At 38.4% G+C, this 20318-nt stretch overlaps 1 protein-coding gene across 2 annotated transcripts in view; it reads right to left on the bottom strand.

Moving 5' to 3' along the window:
• PKIA (cAMP-dependent protein kinase inhibitor alpha) overlaps positions 1-20318 on the bottom strand; it is a 43214-nt gene that overhangs the window by 9639 nt on the left and 13257 nt on the right. Inside the window, exon 1 of one of the 2 annotated variants that reach the window (XM_048286560.1) lies at positions 9033-9092. The exons of the other annotated variant lie outside the window; for it this stretch is intronic. The gene's annotated coding sequence lies outside the window, so the exon portion shown is untranslated. Of the gene's footprint in view, positions 1-9032; positions 9093-20318 lie in introns of those variants that run through there. 2 annotated transcript variants of the gene reach the window in all.

Raw genomic sequence — 20318 nt, 5'->3', positions numbered from 1 at the left:
TCTTTGAAAAGTGCATATGATTGCATCAGGCCCAGAATAATCAGAGAAGACTGTGACTGAGGTGGAACAAGGTGCAGGGCTGCAAGACTTGCAAAATAATCCAGGTTCTACTCCATGAGCAGTTCCCTAGATATACAAACTACACTCCACAGAATATGCTTCTGTAAGATTATACTGCTCTTGAAAGATTCCATAAAAAATGGAGAACAGCAAGGGAAATCTCAAGCTTATTTAGTCTTAGCTATGAAACAAGCTATAAAGCCATAGAAAAATGTGCTTGTAGAGAACTTGTTTTTAATGTTCATTTTCTGTATGCTCAATATGGGATTACTAACAACATTCTGATCAAAAAAGAATGTTATCAAACATACATTTATGACACTTCCAAATTTTCCTGTCTGTGTCTCCTCCTAAATATCAAATACCATTCTGTTTTGTATTGGCATTATCTTGAGACATTACTGCATAAATATGGAACTCCACTGACATCACCCAAGAGCTCCCCTTCCAATGAATGGCTCAGTGCCCAGCAGTTTGTACTTATTCACTGAACCAGTCATTAAGGAATTAACATTCACGTCAAAAAAATCTTTTTTTTTCCCCCTTCAGTCTCTGTGGAAGGAGCAGAATTTGCTAATAACTCTGTGAAATATAATCTGAATTTCCTAAATAATTGCATTAACAGGTACTCCTGCATTAAAGATTGTGGTCACAGTCCCTCTACTTCTACTAATTTAATTTTTTCAAAACACTGCAAAACCAGTACTCTGCTATGTGGTATTTAACTGAAACAAGAGGGCTGCAAACCTCATTGCTACTGCCAACTGAACCAGCAAACTGAAGAAAGAAGCTCTGAGAGAATAAGGATTAATGAAACCTGCTGTTGCAAGATTGGATTCCTTGGTAAGTGATAAAATACTATCCACCAGAAATCTCCCCTAGCTGTGCTTTACCTTTCCTCCCATGTAGAGTCACTATGCCAGATAATGGGTTAGAGTTTGCATTACAGCCCAGGGGATTTTCATACAGCATATTTCATCTCAGATTCTTAGTTTCATAAACTTCTAGAAATGTGGGTATCTTAGACTTCTGTCTCTTTCCCTTCCCAACTCCTTCCTCACAAAAAGTTTAGCTGAAAATTATTTGTAAGTACTTGAAGAATTACAGAGGATGAGAATGGCAGATAGGCACAGTTGTTACCTTGGATTTTAGCCAGTACATCAAGACATGCCTGTATTGGTAATGAATATACCATACTGAACATAATGGGTAGAGTAAGTATCCAAGGAATGCAGAAGGAGAAAAGAAGGATACCAAGGATAGGTTCAACAAGGGAAGGTGCTGGGTCCTGAATCTGCAGCAGAACAACATCATGCAATGCTACAGGCTGGAGGAAAAGAGGCTGGAAAGCTGCTCAGTGGAAAAGGACCTGGGGGTGCTGGTCAATAGCTACTGAACATCCAGAGTGTGCCCAGGTGGCCAAGAAGGCCAATGGCATCCTAGCCTGGATCAGAAATATTGTAGCCAGCAGGATCAGGGCAGTGATTGTCACCCTGTACTCAGTGGTATGGCTGCACCCAAATCTTCTGTTCAGTTTTGGGCCCCTCATGGCAAGGACATTGAGGTGCTGGAGCATGTCCAGAGATGAGCAATGGAGCTGGGGAAGAGTCTGGAGCACAAGTCCTGTGAGGAGTGGCTGAGGGAGCTGGGCATGTTTATCCTGCAGAAAAGGAGGCTCAGGGGGGACCTTATCACTCTAAACTGCCTGAAAGGAGGCTGTAGCCAGGTGGGGGTCAGTCTCTTCTCCCAGGTAACAAGATGAGAGGAAATGTCTCAACTTACACCAGGAGCTGTTTAGATTGGATGTTAGGAATACTTTTTTCACTGAAAGGGTGGTCAGGCATTGGAACAGGCTGCCCAGGGAACTGGTCAATCACCATCCGTGGCAATTTCCAAAAGACTTATAGATGTGGAACTTAGGGCCATGCTTTAGTGGTGAATGTGGTGATGTTTGGTTAATGGTTCTACCTGATGATCTTAGAGGTCTTTTCCAACCTTAATGATTCTATGATGAGAACAGCATAACTTAACAGATACAGAAAGAATCAGTATTTGTGTTTTCAGAAATTTACCAGAATACTCCTTTAACTCCATAATCCAAATTATGTTAAATTTTCCATTTCCACACTATATATAGCAAACGTTATCCCACAAGGTTCTGAAGATGACTGTCAAATCTCTGTAATTGAAAAAAAAAATCCTAAGAAGTTACTGCTGAGTTCGCAAATGCAATCCAAATTTGACTGTGTTCCATAATCAATCAGTGAAATCCAGTACTACACAGTGCCACTGTTCTCAAGGGTTTGGGAGGAAAAGTACAGAAATCATGTGGTATACCAGCATGACTTAAAAATCAGTGTCTCTGCTTATGGGCTAGAGGCAGCTGGGGTTGTTGGATTTAGTCTGTTTAAGGGACTAGATACCTAAAAGAAGCCCAAGTGAATTTGAAGTACCTCTGCTAATTGGTATTCATGATTATTTTAAAAGGAAGGCAGAACAAGAGCGGGCACTTGACATACATATGGCTTGTCCATGAATTTGGCACACGCTGCTGGAGAGCACCAGAGAGCTGCCATTTTCTTGGCAAAGCTGCAGTGTAAGGCTAAGAGGTACAATCCTTCAATATATACTCCCGCTCTTTCTCCAACTGTGCTTAATGGCAGCATCAAATAAGAGATTTTCAAATAAAACTCTCCCAGGCTTTGGCTGCTGAATGTTGTATCACGATCAGCACATTATTTAAATGTAATTATCTATATTCAGCTTTCACAAGGGAACAAAAAAAAAAAAAAAGAAAAAGAGAATTTGTCATTTAATAGCGTGTCTGATTTAGAGAAGGTGTATAATTATGCTTTTAAAATAAATTTTGGTTCCAAATCTAGCCTTAACTTAGAGACAGGGCTACAGGGCTCTTTCCAGTGAGGATATAGATCTATTCCACAGCAACCTGTACCTAGATTTAGGCATGGTCTTCTACGTTGAAAGCAAAACCAGAGGAACAATTTAACAAAAAGCATTTTTCTTCCGCAGAGATTGTATCTATTGTGTTATACCATAGTGTGCTTTTGCACAGATACAGATGAACAGGAAAATAGCATTAACTCTCGAAAGCCAGTTAAAGAAAATATTAATAACAATGCAAGATACCAAGCTGGGCAGTATTTTAATCTGCACTTTGAAAATCCCTCATGTAGTTTTTTCTGTCTGATGTTTCTGGAGTGACCAGCTCCATAAAATAGTAATGCAGAACAGGTCACTTACCTTTGACAATTAGCATACTTTTAGGGTTCACATTCTACACGTAGCAATCCTAGTACTACTAAGATCTTAAAAGAAATTAGTGGGCAATTCAACTGGTCAAACAATGAAACAGAACAAAGAAAATTACCACCTGAGATTTTCTTCAGAAGAAAACTAAGCTTGTTTAAATCTGCATTTTAAAAGCACTATGAAGTTAGATATCCTTCAGCTCACAACCTATACAAAAAAATAATTCACAAAGACAGCTAATAGGTTTTCCTTCTATGTTATGTAAGCTGCAGTTTTCCTAAAGAGATCTACAGAACTAAAAGCCAAATAATTACAATTCTTACCATATCCTTGCTCAGGCAAATTTCATTATGCCCATGACCATAAGAATTTGGTCTCTCATCCACCACTTAATTTGCACTCACAAATTTAGTTTTGGATTCCACTGTTCCATAAAACTGGGCAGTGAAATAACAGCAGAAAATAATAAAAAAAAAAGCAAACATAACCAATGAAGCAATACTACAGAGACCTTGGTTCTTTGGAAAGATACAGTGCAAATGATTATTGATGGTTTGGGGAGTAATTAAAAAATAACAATAAATGTTTTGATATTTTGAAATTAGCATCCTATGGAAGAATTTAATCATAATATTTAAATATCCACATGGGGACACTACGTTAGGGAGCAGAAGAGGGTGACCTAGAATCTACCATCACTGTTCACTGCCCAACCTAAAGAGAATACTGATGGCAAGCAACATGTGTTTGTGAGAAAAGGCATCTACTGTTGTGTGACTTTTTACTTGCAATTTGTAAAGTCTTGGTTCGTGAAGGGAAGGAGTGAGTTACAGCACCACTTTTCAGCACGCTCTGATACTCTCTATGAACAGCTAAATCAATTGCAAGCACCTCATAATCATAGAGATAGATAAGGGCCTCAAGCCAGATGAGAGCATTTTAGCTCCTCACCTGACACACATCTGCTGAGCATCCTCAAATCTATCTGAGATGTAGGGAGGTCAATGTTTTAAGGTTCTGGGAGGATGAGACCAGGTATGCACCACCTTAGAATGGTGTGTTGCTTCAAGGAGCACAGGTATGACACTATACTGAACAAATACAGTGTTAAAATATAGTCAAAAGGACTGGTTTCAGCCTTTGGGGGAAGACTGTTTATTGGGGTCTTTATACGGCAATCCAGAAGCACTCATAGAACAGGGAGATGGAATAAGCCCATTAAGACTGTGACACAAAAGCCACCCCTCAGCAAGAAAAACAGGCTCTTCCTCAACTGCTGGGTTACTGGAAAAGACCAGTCTTGAGAATTCATAACTGACTGGCAGCTTGGAAATGCTCTGCGCAGAAAAGACAAGACTTGCTGCAGAAACGTGAAGCTGGTGTCTGCTTAGCATCAGGATGTTTAGTAGAGGGGATGGAGATTAGGGGGGAGGGAAATTTGTGTGGGCTTTGCTCATGAAGCTCTGTATCTTCCTAACCTTGCCTTTAATTCAGGGTTCATGCTGTAATCAAGTTTATTCTCTCAGACACTGCTGTCAGTAGTGCCAGCATTCACAGCCAGTGATTTAAAGGTATTGATCAATACAGGTGTCATTAGCTGAGACTGTGCCTTAGAGAACTTGATATAAGCACTGTAGTGACTGTTTTTGTAACAGCCATGTCTCCTTTAGTCATTGCTACATACAACAGCCCGTATACGGCTTCATGGGGAAAAAACCCCAAAACACTGAAGTCATGATCAGTGACCTGCAAATATTTTGGGCCAAATTGCTGTGAGCCACTGTTTTCCTTACAGACAACTTTCCACTAAAAAAAATATACAGGGTTAGCAAACTTTTAACTGAAGGTCTGATAGCAAAACAGTTCTGTGAATTACCTGCAGACCAGTTTGAGCCTTCCAAACAACCAATGATACATAGGCAATAAGGGGAAGCCACTCAGATAAAGGGTTTTCTATGGAACAGATTTTCAGGTTTTGGCAGAAGTTTAATGCTATGGAAGGGGCTAAGAATGAGATCTATTACACCATGAGAACTGCATATGTTCAGCCTTGAGCAAAGAAGGTTTTAGGGGAGACCCTTATCACCATCTTTCAGTATCTAAAGGGTGGCTAGAATGAGAATGGAGACTCCCTTTTTACAAGGAGTCACGTGGAAAAGATGAGGGGTGATGGTTACAAATTACTACTTGAGAGATTCCAATTGGACACAAGAGGAACATGACTCAGAATTAGAACATTCATCCGTTGGAATAATCTCTCCAGGCAAGTGGTGGATTCCTTAGTATTGGACACTTTACAAGATTCAGCTGAACAGGGTGCTGGGCCATCTTGTCTAGAGGTGCTTTTGCCGAGAGAGGTTAGACTAGATGACCCTTGAGGCCCCTTTCTAACGTGGTATCTTATGATTCCTCGATTCCTGCTCTAGAGCACCTAAAAGGATTCTGGTCCATTGAATTTTCTAATTCAGCATCCATAAAATGCTTATCATGTAAGATCTATTTCCCTGACTATCTTTTTTTATTTTTTAGTTTGCAGTTATACATCTTGCTAGATATTACTTTACTAGTACTACAGCCCAAAAAAACCAACCCGACAAAACCCTCAAAAACCCCCCCCCAGTCCTGCCCCTCCCCACGAGAAGACTCCATTCTCATCAAAAGGAGAAAACAACCAAAAACACCAACAAACAAGAAGTGGTACACAGACCGTATGCAGTACATTGTGGCGCATTTTCCATTTGGGAACCAGCTGTGTTTTCCAAAAAATAGCTCCATGGTGCAAAAGGCAGCCTCCATTTCTTTACAAGGGCTCAAATACTCAACTGAACTATAGCTTTGAATGGCTAAACATCCCTCAGTAATTCATTATAGTTGTTGCAATTCCTAACAGCAAACCATGAAACTAACATGAAGATTCATGCTCTTTGTTACAAGCCAAGAAATGTAGGCCATATCTTCTACATAAACATATGCCCAGTCTGACAAAATACACAGCTTTTTTATGCAAAGGGTAAGAGCTTGCTCTTCATTGTTTTAAAATATCGATAAAGGTAATGGTTAGCAAGAAGATATTAGCTAGCACTGCCAGGACTTATCTATGCATGTGGTGGGCTAGAGGAATATGATTGCATTATAAAAACACAATATGGATGTTTCAGATTTCAGGTGGGGAGGTACCATCCAGAAAGGGTAATCTGTCTGCAGAACAAGACCAGAGAGGAAAAAAAAGCACATGGAGATGGGGAGGAAGCAGCAATTGCCTTAGATAATGCAAGAGTTCAGTTAGAGAAACCAATTTACAACCAAAAAGGAAGACAGTGGCGGACTCTTCCAGCTGCTCTACCAAAAAGCTCCCAGTGGGCTAACTTGACTCAAGGACTTCACACAGGGCCACTGATTTAAATGCAGGGCAAGGCTCCTCCACTGCAATGGGTTGCTCCCATTCCCAAGTTAACTAAAGTTTGCATTTTGTGATGTTCTGCATTCTGTCAATTTGACTGATATGTTTACAGCATCTACAACAGCCGTTTGCAGGTAACAAAAGCCTTTGAAAGGGAAAGCATGCAGTTAGAACAGCAAAAAGAAAATATCTAGATAACAGTATCATGACAGCATTTATAACTTAGCATTTATAACAGGAGGATGCACCAGCATTTTCATAAGGTTTCTTCCTGACCTATTTGCTAGGATTCTTCAATGTTTCAGTACAGTGTGTATGTAGTCCGGCTATCAAATATTCAAGACATCTAAATGCACCACAGTTTAGCTGTCCTTAAGTTCTTCCCTATTATTAAAACAAACAACTGTCCCCCCTCCAAGGCACTTTCCTCAAATCTTTAGGACAATGTAAGCTACTAAATAGAAGCAACATTTGTTGCATTACATATCTTTTCAGCAGTTTCTGGAGAAGTAGCTCAACTGTTTGCATGTGATTACCTTTTAAAATCATGCAGTCATGACTCATCATGAAAGAATGTGTTGCAGCATCCAGAACAGAAGAGCTTGAGCTTATTACTGTTTCTTCTTGGACAGTGGCAAACACTGTACTGAAAGGAAAGGATTTGCCTTTTTTTGATAGCAGGATCAATCAAAACCATATATTTCTAATTATTAAATATTGGTTCCTATTTGCTTTTAATAAAACCAATTACCTCTCACAAAAATAAAACTGCTATAGTACAATATGCTTCTGTTAAGATCTCACATTTCATGTGCAAGCTTGGAGTTTCCAAAAATACTAACAATGACATCACATTTTTCAGTATTTGCAGAGATAAATACCACTGGGCTCGCCTGAAGACCTGTGAACATGAGACATCTAAAATATATTTGCAATGCCTGGCACAGACAAAAAAATGGATGGAAAAGGCAATTTCTAAAATACTGATTAATGTATTGTGGCACAAAGACGTTCACATTCCTGGTTTATCTGGTCGGCTTTTTGGTTTGTTAATAACAAATTGCCTTTTCCATCCTTTTTTTTTCTGTGGCAGGCATTTAAAACCTACTTTACATTTGAATTAGTTTTCTCAGCCATTAGACACTCTGCCTTTTAATTACTATCTAGAAGCTACAAAAAACCCCACACAATTTGGCTAACAGCCTTTCAGGTTTTTTAACTTAAAAGCAGTTCAATTTATTATAACTCACAAAATAAATTCACATTTTATACTGTGTATCATTTCACTTTGGTTTCTCCTATTCTCAGGCTTACATTTTTCAAGGTTTCCATCATTTTTGCATTCTGTTCCCATGTGTACACTGACTACTTTAGAGACTAAGGACTGCCTGGCTCTGTTGCTATGCAACAGCATAGCCTACTTAGGGCTTCCTGAAATAATTGTCTCAAATGTGCTTTTTTTAGACTTGTTTCCAGCAGGAATACTTTACAGATTCTTTATAATGGACCACTGATATTACCACAGTGTTAGATAGTGATCACCTGGGAAGTATTGGTAGCTACCTAAGATTAAAAAAAATGATGTTACTGCTTGCAAAATTCCAGACATACCTGCTGCATTTTCACAGGGAGGTAAATATCACAAATATTCTTATATTTTTGCCAGATGTTATTCCTGTGTATGAGAGCCACATATTATCAGAGGAAAAAAATATTCTTAATCGTTGTTTGTTTCACTCTATTTCATTCAACAGAAAAGTTCTCTATTTAGAGTATGTCACCACTCAGGAAAAATGAACCCTCTTTATATAAAGTCTATTATAAATTTAATCATCTTAACAGAATGAACACATATGCAAATATTCTTTATTGCCATTCATTATCAAATAAGTTGATTTTAGAATTCTTTAGGACAAGGTTCCAAATTTTTAAAATCACACTACAGATACCACAAACTGGATATGTATTTGCTTTCTGAGGTATCTTCAAGCAGCCCCTGAGAAACTGTCCTGTGAAACCTTCAATCTTTCCAGCCTTCAACAGCATTTTTCTTTTTACAACCTTCCTAGTGCTGCTGCTTCAAGAGCAGAACAATAATGTTTTGTTTTCTTATAGCTGGGGTCATTGGGAATCTTAAGCTAATTAATCTCTGTAAAAATACATGCAGCAATATAAACACAAGTCTCTTAATCAAGCATTGATTAATTTCAGAAGGCCAAATGCCCTACAATGCACCAGGCTGAGGGATCAAAGGAAGGAGGTCTAACAGTACAGAATATTTTAATGAAAGGAAATATTTTACCTCTTACTGTTTTCTCTGTCTTGTTCACCTTAGCATGTTCAGCAGCAGTTGCATCTACAGAGAGCAATGTGTCAGTCCAGAATTGAGGTAAAGAGAAAGATGTTTGTCAGAGCCAGAGAAAATAAGAGCAAGGTTTAAATTAAGGTCCCTGCAGAGGCAAGTCTACCTGCAGTCTTTTAAAGGAAGAGGGAGAAGAGAGCAGTAATTTCATACTGTTTGCAAGTCTTAAAGATGACTTTTTCTTAAATGGAGTGGACTGTGCTAGGCTTCTCAAAACCAAATGCAGGAGGTGGCTTAAAGGGGTAATTTTCCACATTCATATGCATAACCACATACATGCATAATAGCCAAGCTATCCAAGAATATGATTCAGCAAGGTTTAGTGAGTGGGACTCTCCCAGAGTGATGCACTTCAAGTCTCTATTCTTTAAACCACATAAGCAGTACAGCTCAGACTCAAACCTGTAACAGTATTGTTTTGAAAGCAAAGAGATCAAGTTCTGAAGAGCAGTAACACTTGGAAGGATCAACAACCAGTTTGAAACCTCAAAAACGACCCAGAGTCAGGTGAAGGAGAAGAAAGCATTAATAAACAACTCTTTATCATGGTGAGATTGGTTATTATGTGCTATATGTGTTATTATGTGTTATTTGTATTTTATACTTTGCAGTATTTATGGGCATTTGGAAGACAGGCCAAATAATTTCTAACCTAGCCAGAAGTCATCCCTTATATTTGCTACAATATGCTTGAAGATAGGAACCTTATCAACCTCTTTTGCACGTCCACATTTAAAAAATAATCTAATTAAGCAGAGGAAAAAAGCAAAACAAAAAACAACTCTCTTGATAAATAATCCTTTGTCACGTAGAAACATTTTGTACACTTTGTATTGAGAATTACGCACTATAGAGTACTTTCCTGACAAGTTTCCATGTGTTGGAACTAGATGGAAACTAAAAAAAAAAAAAAAAAAAAAGTGCTGCATTACACATTCTGTCCATGATACTCAGATTTAAGATGCATTTCTAGATGCAAATCCAGGTACCCTGACAAACACAATACCCAACCACAACTGAGTAGCATACAAGTTCTGCAAACCACAGCTACTTAAAATCACTGTTAGTAAGCTTTGAATCTGATGGTCAAATATTTCTCTTTGCTCCAATTTCAAGTGAAATTAAAGCTCAAATACTTAACTCATATTCCTCTAATGTCCCAATTCTTCATCTACAAAAAGAAACTGCCAAATGGAGGTAACATTTTGGGCAATTTACAAGCCAGCAATGGAAGCATATAAATGAAATAGAATTTTCTGGACTCTCACAAAGCTCATTGATTTCAGCCAACCCTAACAAATTGCTCAATGACTTTAAAAGATGGCCTATTAAAACCCACATACAGTAGACATTTTATATTCATGCCAAGAAAAGTTATCCAAACAAACACATATTTCCTGCAGCTCAAGTTCTTAATTCTACCTTGCAACTCTCCCTTTCGCAGAAGTTGCTGAGCACTAAGAAATGTTAGAAAAGCCTAAGAAGAATCTGAACATACAGTTCTTGCCATATGCATAAACTCAATAAAATACAATAATGTGTAAGCCATGTTTTCTGGATATGAGCATATGCACACAGGAGAACTTACAGAAACCCTCACAAAATTCCTGAGAGGAATTCATGTTGTTAGACTACACAAATCCATCTGTATTTGAATAGCTTACCCGAGCTTCGAGGCCATGCAAATCACAGATTCCCTCCTTTTTACTACCTGCTGGTGGATAATGAAAGGAAGTACCAGCTGTCTGCTTACAGTAAGAATGTATATGTGGGCAGAATATTTCTTAAGACTTCCACTTCTTAAATCCTGGCACAGGGAAAAACCTCTCAAGAATAAGAATCACCCACAGATGTGAGTTCCTGGATACCATATTCCCCATAAAAGGCAAGCTGCAGGTACAAATTCAGAGGAAGAAGGTAAAAATATAAAAAAGTGCTGCACAAAATCTGAAGTAATGAAACCCGCATCTCATAGTCACTAAGGAAGAGCATTGTTCAAGTAAAAGGTAAACTTTAGCAATGAAGACAATAAAATAATTAAGTAATTAGGAGCCATTGCAAAGACATACGGACAGAGCACAGTAAGAAAGTGCATGAAAACAAACCCAAATAGACTCTCAGACTGAGCAAGAAGAAAATCAACTTGAAATGTCTCCTGACAGAGATGAGACTTATTTTATTTTTATTTATTTTATAGTTGTCATTCCTCCTGGCAAAAATCTTGGGATGCTGATCTGTAAGCCTCTATCCCATCCCAAGTACCATTGTCCACCTTTATACCTAGAAAAACATAAAGGACCATAACACCTGAGAAAAGTGGTAGAAATCAGTAATGTTTCTGTGCAACAGTTTGAGTGTTCAGGGTTAGAGAACTTTGAACGTGGCTTTATCTACTCATGTAAATATATGTATGTATACCTGCAGAGGTGGGTATCATTAATTATTCACTTCATCTGCATAACTACTTTCATCTAGACATATTTAGCAGTAGACTCTGTAAGCTTAGTAGATTTCCTATAAGCTGTAAGAGAACTGCCTTCATCCCAAACCTTTGTCTGTTTATTTTTGAAATAATTAGTTTTAAAGAATCCCTTGTAGGTTGACCTTGGCTGATGTTCACTCTGCTCTCTCATTCCCCCTCAACAGGACAAGGGAGATGATGGTAAGATGAAAGAACCAGTGGGCTGAGATAAAAACAGGGAGACATTGTAGTAATTATCAGCACTAGCAAAACAGATTAGACTTGGGGAAAACTAACTTACTCCCAATTAAAATAGGTTTGGATAGTGAGAAACAAAGACAAGTTAAAACAACACCTTTCTTCCACATCAGTCCCCTACTCTCCCCCTCACCCTGCCTTTGCCCAGGCTCATCTTTACTTCTTTAGTTTCTATCCCATCACCCAGCAGCCCAAGGGGATGGGGAATGGGAATGTGCAGTCATATCTCTGCTGCTCCTTCCTCCTCACACTTTTCCCCTGCTCCTGCATTGGTCCTTCTCATGGGCTGTTCCCACAGGCTCCAGTGTGGGCTGGAGTTCTTTCAGGAAACACCTGGTGTGGCACACACTAGCAGGCAAATACCTACTCCTATACCTATTCCACTGTGGTCTCCTCCATGGGCTGCAGTGGAATCTCTGCTCCAGTGCCTGGAGCGACACCTCCACTTCTTCCTTTTCCTTCAACCTTTGTGTTCCCTGTGCTGTGTCTCACTACCTTTGTTTGTTGCTCCTCTACCTGTTTGTTTTGGTATTTTTATTTCCTTGCTTAAATATTTTCCCGGAGTTTTCCCAGAGACACCACTGTCCTGGCTGAGGGGCTCAGCTGTATCCTGCAGTAAATCCATGGAGCTGACTTGACCCTGGCCTTTCCTCACACAGGATGCCCCTAAAGCCACCTCGCTGCCGACACCTACCCAACAACAAAATTCGTATCTGTCAGAAGATACTCAGTGGCTATAAATGACCATAAGTACTTACTGTGCTTTCCAGCGTCTTCCCTAAACTCCACTAACTGCTGAGACTGCCCTCCTGTCACTTCACTTAAGACTTAGAAATCACAACCATGTGAGGCTCTCCCCCCTGGTGTCTCAGAGCTGATAGGAGGCAGCCTCTTTCCAAGCAAAGGCTATGTGGATAAGCACGTTAACACCATGAGAGATGGACAGTAAGGCACTATTCTCTACTCACCAGCTTCTACCATCGCAGACCAAGGAAAACTCAGCACTCATGAGCACTGTAGCCGTGACTTTATTATAGACACCAGAATCAATGTGTTTTTCCCCAAGACTGTAGCCCTGTTTTACGTGAGAAAGGATAATGAATCTTTTCTGCTATTTTAAAGAATATTAATACAAGATTAGCGCTGCCATTTTTAGGTTTCTGTACCAAGAAAGGTAAAAGAGGAGTATACACCAGCTTTTCAAACTTACAGGCTACTTCCCAGAAAGCATTCACTACAGAAACTAAATTACAAGTTTTCTTCAAGATCACACCATATTATTCAACTGAACTAATGCCTCTCAGAAGAGCCAGAAGTGCCAAGAATGCAAACACACTGCAAGAGGTAACGTTTGTTTGTGGGTCTACTCTAAGCATTGATTAGCTTGTTCATAAAGTAAACATTCCGAAAGAACAATAGGTAAAAAGAAAACACTTGCCCATATGCCAAGATTGGGTAAATAATTAGACTATATAGAGACTCATATTCTCAGTTTCAGGTGACCAACATGAGATATTACAAAGGACCTTATGCTTCAGAAATTAGTATGAACTAACCTTTGTAAAAGTATTTAGGATTAAGTAGTGAAATAAACTAGCAACTGCAAGCCCTCTTATCACTTCTGAAAATTTGACTTAATGTAACGTTGAAATTTAGGACACCACCACATGAAATTTGAAGATAAAATGCAAATTTGAAGACCAAACATTGATGAAGGAAAACCCCACTTAGATTGCAGCTGACTTTTTAAAGTCAGACTTTAAAAAACATTAAGGGAAGAAATATGGGAGGCAGGAGAGAGAAGGCAAAGACATTTTTTTTCTACTCCTAACCAATTAATGCCCAAATTTTCTAACATGGCTATTTACAACTGGATTAAAAGCTTCACTGAGCATGTACTCCACAGGTAACCTTTAGGTAAGTAAATTCTAACTTTTAGTGCAATACATTTGAAATTTGCTATCTCAACCACCAAGAATTATCTTCTCTACCCTTCCCTTTAACAAAATTTTCCATTGCTACTACACAGTTTATACCTACAGCCTCTTCATGACCCAGCAGAAACACCGCCAGTATTTTCAGACAAATAGCACTGATATTTGCACAACAGATAACATTCCATATTTGTTTTCATCAGACTCCAATGAAATCAGAGCCAAGCTAAAAATGGAAAGACGATGTATCTTCAGTTCAGGAAAGCTTTTCAGCAGTCTGAATGAAATAACATTCTGATAAGACACATCTTAACTATACCATGCTCAGACTCAAAGTCTGTTTTAAATCTTTCTTCACAAAATGCTTCTACTCCCCCTAAGTAATTTGCTTGTTAACCCTTTGTTGGGAATATCTTTAAAGTATGATTTTCAGAACCAAACAAGATTTTCTCCCTCTTGTATTTTGCCACTTTTCTTGCTCAACACCCTATGAGGATTATTCAAACATTAGCACTCAAATATTAAAATCAATGAAATTTTTAAAAAATTATGTTATTAATTATGAAATATAAAAGTTTAAACATGTCTTGACATGTCTAATCTCCTTTCCACAGAGATATTTTTCATGATGTCATTACAGGATTAACACATTTGTAACCAGACAGCAGTCATCTACATGTGACAAGATGTTTTTTGGGAATCACTACAAATCTTTCAGCCATTTGACTCATATGCCAAATGAAACAAACTTATCTGTAAAGTCAAATTTGGTTATTGCCTGAAACTCCATATGTATCACATTATATAACATGATGATTCTTAGGTTCATTAAAGCTATTTTTCGTAAGTTCTCCTCTTGTTTGGCCTACTTCAGGATGCCATTTAAGGGACTTCAAAAATTAATGGGTTCAACAGAAAATAAAATCATACTTAATCAAAATTTCCCCACAAAAAAACCCCCAACACAAACCTGAAGGATTTTTTTCCTTTTCTTAAAAAAGATACAACTGGACTGCTGAGAACATGTAAACAGATTCTCCAAGCCTGACAATCGAAAGAGGATATTTATATGAAGACAAGGATAAATTAAGTGCTACGCCATCCTCATGATAAAAACAGTAGAACAGGAAAAGGCATTTGCCATATTTGATCTAGGAATATAAGCAGAAAGAAGGGGGGTTGTTTATTGTTAAAAATCAAACCAACCTTCCATAATTCCATGAAACACAAGCACACCTCTTCCACTTATCACATACGAGACCAAACCACTGCTTCTTACCCAATGAAGTTTAGTTGGAACAATTTCAGTTAACTTTCTGGTTAAATGACAACTTCAAGAAAAAATAACAAAACAAGCCACCACCTGTAATTTGATTAAATACAGACTATGATTACACTGCCAACACAGGCAAACTGGTTTAGTTTGATTATTAAGCAGGTAATCAAAGATTCCACTGAGCTCTAATGTTACTGCATGAAGTTTTAATGAAGCAGCACAGCATTATGTCTTCCAGATGTTACAACAGTAACAACCAAGTCTTTTAAAGCAAAACCATACGAGACTCAGATAATTTTTGCTCTGTTCAGCTTCATATTATGTTCTTTTTTCTGCATTCTTCCTACTAATCTTGGGCACTCTAAAACAATAGAGCAGAGGAGGTCCAGAGACAGAACCATGCCTGATACTAGGTAAGAAGGTTCTTAGAAACAAATCCTGATGAGGTACATCTAGAAGAGTAAGCACTTCAAGTCAGCTCACATGCTTCATTAAGAAAATTACTCTCATTATGCCATTATAAGGCTGAATATCTTTTTCCTTAAAACACACAGACCCAGAAACATGCTATGTCACAAGGGTATTTCTATTTGCTTTGAAGAAGACTGGAAAATATTGTGCTGATCATGGTTAACACCAAATAGATTAGGACAGAATTTAGAAGATACAATCCAATGATAGTTTGTAAGAAAGCAAGTAGGAAATAGGAAAAACTAAGTATAAAGTTACAAATAGGAAAAATAAAGTATAAAATATAATAGTGCAGCATGCATAAATAAAAAAACCCCTGTGCTCTATACAAAGTGATTACTTCATGTTATGCCACTAGCAACATTACTACTAAATATATATATTTTTTTCTGAGAATCAGAAAAGAAGTGTTTTCTCTATCCAGAAAGAATATTTTTCACTATCTTTCCTTAACAGGTTTGTACAGAAGGACTTTGGCAGTTGTTTAGAGTGAATACACTTCAGGAGAAGAAGCTACAGGGTCTCCTAGAATAATGTTGACAATATTCACAATTAAAAATTAAAAAATGAACCAAAAACCAAAACACGAAAAAACCCCCCAAATAGTCTTGAAATTCTACACTCTTTAATGTATTTCTGTGCTTTCTTGTGTCATTCCCCCCCAATACAATATGAACGATATAGTTATTAATTTAAATTAATTTACTTCCCAAGGTTCTTTTATTTTCACAGATTTCAGCATGTGATGGAGCTTTTCTTGAATATCTTCTGCGTGGGTGGATTTTATAGAAGGATAAATTTAGTTTGCAAGGCCTGTTGTCACATATCTGTGGTTTTTCTGCACCAGAGTAAGGTACATGAAACAATGACAAAGTCATTAATACCTAAATATGGAATTGCTTATTTTGTTCATATCTCATTGTCTTAGTAAGAATTTCACATGTGGCAGCAGCATATGGAAAAAAAAAATCATCTCTTCACAAAAAGACTGTGGTCATGTCTTGCAGGTTCAGGAGAAAAGCAGCTTGCCGTCACTCTCTTCTACACATAGGAGTTTGAGACCCATTTCTTCTTGGCACTTGAGCATTGCTCTGCTGCATTTGGACACTCTCAGGTGTAACTGAAGCTCTGTCTCTTGCATGATCTTACATCAGGTTATTCCTGTGAAATAAGCACCATGTGATGGAAAAGCTTGTCTTAAGCATAACACCAAAAGCTAAGAGGACTTCCAGAACTGCTCACATATTTTACTCTAGAGACCATTAAAATCAATGCATTTAATCTAAGGAGAAGAAGTGGAGGTTTCCTAGTCCTCAGCACACAAATCATAAGACTAAAGAGTTAGGCATCCTTGTCTGCAAAAAGGCACAGGACCAGAAGGAAAACAATTGCGGTTCTAACTGATAAACCAACTTCAACAGACATTTTACTGGAGGTTGTGTCCATGGGTTCCTTGAGACTGAGGACAGTCTGATACCAAGTCTCCTCCTTCCTTAGAATGAAGATATTATGTGGAAGATGAGCAGTGAGATTCACTTCTTCCCTACCTCCACACAGGTTTTTGAGTTAAATTCGGACCCTGAGTCAGGACTGTACAGGTACACCTAGTAAACCAGCAGTCTTTGAATCACACAAAAACTTTGTAAGGGATATCTGGAGGCCATTGAGTCCAACAACCACTTGCTCACAGGTAGGCTAACCTCAAACTTCAGTCTGGTTGCTCAGGGACTTCAGATGAATTTGGAGTATCTCCAAGGGTGGAGGTTCCCCAAGCATTTTGCCAAGCTGTACCAGTGCTAAACCATTTTTTAAGAGGAAGATTTTCCTTACATCTAGCTGGAATTTCTTGTATTGCAACTTGTGACTATTGCCACTTACCCTTTTGTTGCAGGCCTCCAAGAAAAGTCTATAACATCTCCACCATGCCTCCTCAGGTAGTGCTGTTAGACCTCCTTGTAGTGTCTTCCTCGTGCTGGACAAACCCAGTTCCTGCAGTCCCTGCTTGTACATCATGTGCTCCAGCCTCACGTTTTTTGTAGGCTCCACTAAACTTGAGTTAACACGTCAATATATCCCTTTTGTAGCAGCTGTCTGAATGATTGTGATGGCACACTGGTGCCTCTTAGCAAGTTCAAGATCAGAGTCCTACTTACCAGATCTGAGGTGAGACAGATGGTATGCAAATACAAAGAGTCTGGCCAGCAGTTCTAGATTCTTAGTGTTTTTAAGTAAAATAGGAAAGATTAGTCTTGAATTCAGTTTCCTCAAGGCTGTATGTAGTTTCCAGATACCTTCTTGGCTCAAGAGTCCAGTCTCATTAAAAGCACTGGACAAGCGAAGGGTACAGGAACATTGATTAATCCATGATTAACGAGCTTAAAAAGTTATCACCATGTCATAGGTGAAATACAGCCCCCAACTTAGACACACAGCTGAGTCTTAGCAAGATGATTCCCTGACAATAGTACAGCCTGCTCTAGATTTGCCCATTCCTGACGTATAGTACAAGTAACTAAGTATTTTCCATTTAATGACATATCTGCTCAGAGTTTGCAAAATCAGATTTTAACTTTCTACTTACTGGAGCCCAGGTTTACACTGAAATTGATACTCCTTTGTATCCTGGTACAATGCAAAACAGTAACATTACAGGCCAAAGCCATTAATCTACAAAGGATTAAACTACGACATTAATCCAAAAAGGATGAGAGTTCTAACTCTTCACAAGAAATCTGTCCTCTCAGCTTGTGGTCTCAGGCAAAGACTACCTGGGTTTCTGCTTACAGGCCTGAGACTCCAGGAGGCTGCCTGCATGAACCAGGCACTGCAAGATCCAACTGTGAGACAAGACAGCATGTTTTAAATTACTGCCTGTGTAATTAGGCACAGTAAAGGCCACCTTCTCATCTGGAGAAAGACCTGTTAATTACTTTGCTGCCTCCCTTCTGCTGCCATTTCTTGTCCTGAAGGACCAGCTGCCCTTTTCCTCTTTCTCAGCCTTCTGCTTGGAATCTGTTTCCCCTTTAGAAAAGGGGACCAATATCTACCTACCCCTCCTCTCCCACATACCAGCATTCAATTAGGAATATACCCCTTGATATTTTTAAGCCCCAAACAGTGCTATAGATTGAGTAACCATTAAGATGTGATTACTTAAGATTGCAGAAAGTAAAAGTATAATCTAATTCAAAATTAATGCAAAGTGTTCTCAGGATACCAGCTTTAATTAACTTTACTGGAGAATTTTCACAGGCTGAATTCTCATCAGATTCTACCCATACAGTCAAAAAAATATAATATCTCAAGAGAAGCTGAGGATTTGCATACTTAACTCCTAAACTTGCAAGAACACACATTCTCTGGCCTTCAGCTTGATGATAGCTTAAAGGCTGTTATGCATTTTGCTTTTAATGCATATACATATTCTATCTAATAAAGTCTTACATATATACTATACCTACAAGCTCAGTAGCAAAGTACAAGAGGCAGAACCATGATCTCCTTTATAAACTGGCCCACAAGCGAGCCTTTGGAACACAAAGGGCAAGCAGACATTGAAATAAGGTTTTCTTTTTAAAAGAATTTTTGAAGTAGTAAAATAAAAAACTAATAAGAAATTGTATCTGTTAATAGTATCTGGAAAAAATGACTTAATTATGCATTTTTGCAGAGAGGTCCCCTCATCCTAGGATTTTGTGAAGGAAGTTAGGAAAAAAAGCTGTAGGTGTATAGGAAAAATCAATCACTCACATACATGGTCTGAGCCCAGACCTGACCTTCATATTTGTTCTTTGAGGGAAAACAAGAAGAAGGGGGAGGGATACAAACACAGAGTGATCTGGAACTGCTAGAGGCTGAAAACAAAGGATTCTGCAAAAGGAACTCTCATATGGTGTTCCAACCACAGCACTGAAAAATAAGTATGTTCTAAAGTGGGAGGGTTTGGGGACTTTTTGTTTGGTGTTTGGGGTTTTTTCAGTGCTTTTTGGTTTGTGTTGGTTTGGTTTTTTTTCCTTAAGCTGCTTCTCAGAGACTTCTTGAAAGACCTTGTTCATTGTAATTGGTGAGCTTTTTCTTTGCATTTCTTCATCTTGTGTCTCATGTGCCATTTTCAATAATTTGAAAGACCCAGCCAGCGTCCTCTGACTGCAACAGATACAAGAGGTTCTCGTCATGGTACTAGGTAACATGCGTGTGGCACAGCTGGCAGGCAGCTGTTTTCACAGCAGTCAAGATTTCACTATATCTCCCGCAAGAGGAGTAGGGAAGATAGTGGGACATTAAACCACCCTCTTGATTTTTAGGCAACACGCTGATGTCTGGAAGAATCTTACTCTGTTGTAGATGGAACAAGGAGCTGAAATGGAGAGCAGCCTGTACCAAAGTTTGAAATGCAGAAAGACAAATAAAACAGAGTTCTTATTGCCCAGTACAAACAAAGTAGAAAGAACTAAGACACACAAAATAATGAGAAGAAATTAATGAGTTGTAAAACATTTAAATGAGGCAAACAAAGTGATGAGTCATATGGAAAGAAACAGAAATGTCCAGTTTCAGTGTTTCAACAGTTTCATAGTTTTACAGCAAGAAAGGGACCATTTTAGTGGATTTATTACATAAGTTTGCAATGAACAGGATCACAAATGCATTAGATGTAGACAGACAAAATAGCACTCGTCATGCAGGTTTTTTAGATGGTCTGGTAGAACTCAATCTGGTTTGTGCTGCCTTTGAATTCAGCTAACAAACATTCTTAGTGAGTCTTATGAAGAAGTATTTTTAAGATACTGTTGAGAAATTTGCTATACTTACATATTCTGAGTACC

Source organism: Corvus hawaiiensis, chromosome 26, assembly GCF_020740725.1.
Source record: "Corvus hawaiiensis isolate bCorHaw1 chromosome 26, bCorHaw1.pri.cur, whole genome shotgun sequence".
In the NCBI taxonomy this organism is placed as follows: domain Eukaryota; kingdom Metazoa; phylum Chordata; class Aves; order Passeriformes; family Corvidae; genus Corvus; species Corvus hawaiiensis.
Note: the sequence above shows the minus strand (reverse complement) of the source record. Positions and strands in the feature narration are given on the sequence as shown.